This window comes from Tupaia chinensis, unplaced genomic scaffold (genome assembly GCF_000334495.1).
Source record: "Tupaia chinensis unplaced genomic scaffold, TupChi_1.0 Scaffold000013_1, whole genome shotgun sequence".
Taxonomy (NCBI): Eukaryota; Metazoa; Chordata; class Mammalia; order Scandentia; family Tupaiidae; genus Tupaia; species Tupaia belangeri.
The window spans coordinates 2,075,505-2,080,337 of record NW_006159443.1 but is presented as its reverse complement, the minus strand read 5'-3'; the positions used below and the strand labels follow the sequence as shown (position 1 = coordinate 2,080,337).

The window sequence follows — 4,833 nt, the reverse complement described above, 5'->3', positions numbered from 1 at the left end:
ATACCATTCCTCCTCCTCTGACCATCCTTCCTAAAATGCTGCTCCAGTAAAAACCCATCTTCTTTAAGAAGAGAAATTTTTAAAAGGAATGCTATTAAGAGATAAGTTCAGAAGTGTTTCTATATTACTGTGCCTAATGATTTTTAGACAAAAAGAACTTAAATACAAAATAAGTCTTCAAAAATATGAGAATAAGCTCTCAAATGAGACCACAAAAATTATAGTTGCCAGACAAAGAAAGCCATGAATGAAATAAAAATTAAGGCCAAGTATTTTGCCACAAAATGGAATGCCCTAAAAAATGAGAATATTAAGCATAAATGCAACAAACAATGAGACAAAAATATGAAGTGAAATATAAGCTATTAAGTATCAGAAGAAAAGGGAAAGAACAATATAAACCCATCATAGAAATGAGGATAGAATTGTTAAGAACACAAGGGTAAATAAAAATTGGTGAAAATGCAATTAGAGACATAAAATGTAGAAATAAATAAAAGGAAACAAAAAAGTCTAAAAACCATTATAGGCCAAAAGAATTATATGGAAGGCAGGTAAAAGAGACTGCAATAATTTGAGTAATTATAACCCTCCAAATCCATATGTTAAAATCCTAACCTCCTGGCAAAGCCCTCAGGAATGGGACTAGTGCCCTTAAAAACAAGACCCAACAGAGAACTCTCACCTTTCTACTATACAAAGACAGTAAAAAGACAGCTGTCTATAAACCAGAAAGCAAGCCTGCTCCAGACACTGAATCTATGAACACCTTGATTTTGGACTTCCCAGACACTAGAACTGTGAAAAATAAACTGCTTTATTTTCCAGGAAAAAATGCTGCACTTAGTTTGGACTTCGTAATAGCAGATGTCCAGATTTCTGAATAATGTCTCAACAAAACATTAGAAACCATCAAGTACCTGACTTGGGGAGAGATTCTGCTGTGCACAGATGACATCATGGAAAAACAAGTAGCAACACTCCTTGGAGTGAAGACGTGCAAGTTCATTCCACAACACACCCAGAACTTGGCAAATGACTTCCGCTGTTATGTGAATTGTGATTCTGGACTAGACTCTGCAACCTAAATACTGATAGTAACATAACATAGCAAAGGGTCCATATGACATATAAGTTATTCTATTAATGTATTTTATTATTATTATTATTATTATTTGAGAGGTTTTTGCTATAAGGAGTGTGCACTTGCCAGAAAGACAGAGAAAGACAGAAAGCGAGTAATCCCCCCCCCAGGGGGGGTGGCCACACCACAATCCTTTCTCCATTCTCCTCTCAGGCATGCACGCACATGTGCCTGGTGTGAGGTTTAAGCCACTGGGTCTGGGACTCAAACCACAGTCAACTACATGAGAATCCAGCAATATAGCCATTATGCCAACTGCTGGTCCCTATTAATGTATTTCTTTACAGCAGCCCAAGTGGACTACAACAGAGATCCAACATATAAACAATTGGAGTACCTGAAAAATCAAATTGAAATCATAAAACAGAAATTTTAGATACTATTTAAGAAAATTATTTCTGAAACAAAGGAAGACTTGAATACACACAATAGATAACACAATCTCTAAATTATATTATTGAGAAAAAAAGTCAAGCAAGTGACAAAAAGTAATTATAATATACTATCATTTTTATTTTTTATGGTAGAATGTGATAGCTAAAGAAACAGATAGAGGTATCTTACATGTACTTTTGTAGAATATCTCAGAAAGGAGACCTCCAAATAAAATCAATAAAACTGGTTGTCCCTGTGGAACAGAGAATATAAAGAATGTAGTGACTAGGATAGAAAGAAAGCTTCGCAATATCTATTATCTTGCATCATTTTAATTTTTTTTCAATATTCCATAGTCTTTATCTTCTATACAGTGATGACTATTAAAAATATGGAACGCTTCACAAATTTGCGTGTCATCCTTGCGCAGGGGCCATGCTAATCTTCTCTGTATTGTTCAAATTTTAGTATATGTGCTGCCGAAGCGAGCACCATCATTTTAATTTTGAACTATATGAATAGTATGACCTATTCAAGCTAAAACTATAAAATATTAGGTCATAAAGAAAGTCATGGCATATTTTTCTATGCAAAAATGGGTCATGACTTGCCCGACAGCCCAATAAATGAAATATAAATAAATAATATGTATGAACCTGGCTTATGTTCCACTTTTACAAAGTTTTCTTTTTAATTTAAAATATGCCTTTGAAGAATTAGAGCTAGCATTATTACCCCATTGGAGACAGGAAAACTCAGAGCCAAAGAGATTAATGAATTTTTCAAGTTTGCACAGCTAATAAGCTAAGACTGAAACTCTAAAGTGCTCATTATAACCTAAGACTTGCCATGAATAATTAAATCAACAGCCCGCCTAGTGAAACATTCTCCTTTGGATAGTAACATCTTTACATATTTTATTAATGGCATGATTGTTGTATTCATTATGTTTTTCTGCATAACATGTTACCTCTGGGTTAGCAGCAGCAATAAACATTTGTTATCTTCTGTGGGTCAAAACCATGAAACCAGATTATCTGGACAGTTCTGGCTCAGAACGTCTCCCATGAAGTTGCAGTCAAGATTTTGACTGGGATTGTAGTCAACTGAAGACTTGACTAAGGCGAAGGATTCCCCTTTTTTTTTTTTTCTTTTCTAGAGTCCTGTGATGTCATGATGCTCCTTCCTCTGCCTCTTGATTTTCTGGGATGGTAGGCATGTGTTACTGAACCTGGCTTCCAGGGTAATCTGGGAGCTGAACTAAGCCCCCCATGTAGCCTCAGCATGCCAAGTAGCACTACCGACTAGCATGTACTACTGCAGCTGGGCCAAAAGGATCTATTTTGAAGGTGGCTTACAAGTTTGTTCTTGCTGTAAGTCTCAGTTCCTTCTTTCACAAACCTTTCCACAAACTGTTTGAGTATCTTCCTAGCCTGGCATCTGGTTTCCCTCAGAATATATCCAAAAGAGCAAGGTGGAAGCTGATATATTGTAGGCCCTATTAAAGGTCAGACACCATCACCTTAGATCATTAAGGCCATCTTGCAGTTTGCCTACCTCACCTTTCCTCTGTAAAGTCAAGCTTAGGAGACTGAAATGACACTGTTCATAATTGAAACCACCTTTCTCTTAAGCAATTTGGAAGTGCAGATCAAACTCCTTAAAAATGTATATATTCTTTGACTAAATAGCTTCTTTTTCAGAATTTTTATTTATTTATTTGTTTATTTTTATTTATTTTTGCTATTTCGCCAGAAGTACAGAAAGAGACAGAGAGACAGAAAGAAAGAAATCACTCCCAGGGAGGTGGCTAGACCACCATCCCTTCTCCTCCATTCTCCTCTCAGGATCTTGGGCACACACACACACACACATACACCCAGCATTATTTTAAGCCACAGGGTCCAGGACTCAAACTGTGGTCAACTACATAGGAGTCCAACGACATAGCCATTATGCCAACTGCTGGTCCCAGAATCTATTTAAAGAAGTAATCACAAATGTAAAATAAGATTTTTTATAAGAGAAAAAAAAGCTTATTTTTTATGAACAAATTTTATTTTCAAAGCTCCAGAATAACAGAATAATTAATTACATTCAGATGAATTCATTGATATTAACGTTTACCTATTTTAGGGCCAGCTAGTGGTGTGGTGGTTAGATGGTTTGATCTCACATGGCTGACTACATGCCAGGTGCATATGCATATCTGCCCAAAATCCTGAGAGAAGTATGGAGGAGAAGGAACTGGAGTGTGGCTATCCTTCTTGGGATGGTGCTTTCTCATTTTCTGTCTCTTTTTCTCTCTCTCTCCCTCTCTGTCTCTCTGTGGCAAGTGCATATGCCCTACCAAGAAAAAAAGAAAGAAAGAAAAAAAGAAAAGAAAAAGAAATTGACCTATTTTAGATTTTAACGGCTCTGAAATTAGAATAGGTGAGGGAACATGTCCAAACTCATTTTATGAGGCCAGCAATACCCTCATATTAAAGCCAGATAAGGACTCAATAAAAAAAGAAAATTACAAGCTAATATTCCTGATGAACATTCTCAAGAAAATACCAGCAAATTAAAGTTAAAAGCACATTAAAATAATTATACATCATGATCAAGTAGGATTTATATATGGGATGCAAGGATGGTTTAACATACACGAATCAATAAATGAGATACACTGCATTAACAGAATGAGATATAAAAATCATATAACCATCTTAATGCATGCAGAAAAAATACTTGACAAAGTCAACATTCTTTCATGATAAAAAGAAAATTCTCAACAAGTCATAGAAGAAATGTACCTCAGCATAATTCAGGTCATACACAACAAGCCCACAGCTAACATTCAATAAAGAAAAGCTAAAGGTGGGACCAGCATTAGTGTAATGGCTATGTTGCTGGACTCCCATGTAGTCGACCGCAGTTTGAGTCCTGGGCCTGGCGGCTTAAACTCATGCTGGGCGCATGTGTGTGCATGCCAAGACCCCGAGAGGACAATGGAGGAGAAGGGATTGCGGCATGGCCATCTCCCCTGGTGGTGATGGGGTGGGGGGTGATTTCTCGCTTTCTGTTTGTCTGTCTCTGTCTTTCTGGCAAGTTGCACATGCCCTATAGCAAAAAATCCTATCCAAAAAAGAAGAAGAAGAAGAAGAAGAAGAAGAAGAAGAAGAGCTAAAGGCACTTCCATAAAGATCAGGAACAAGAAAAGATACTCACTTTCACCACCTTTATTCAGATGAAAGTCCTATCTAGAATAACTAGGCAAGAGAAAGAAATAAAAGGCATCCAAATTAGAAAGAAATTAAATTGTGTCTGTT

General features: G+C 36.5%; 1 non-coding gene across 1 annotated transcript; it reads right to left on the bottom strand.

Annotated features, from left to right (window-relative positions):
- Positions 1-1,904: 1,904 nt before the first annotated feature.
- LOC114006814 (U6 spliceosomal RNA) lies at positions 1,905-2,011 on the bottom strand. The gene has a single exon (XR_003548490.1). It is a non-coding gene; the product is annotated as a U6 spliceosomal RNA (small nuclear RNA).
- Between the last annotated feature and the right edge of the window lie 2,822 nt (positions 2,012-4,833).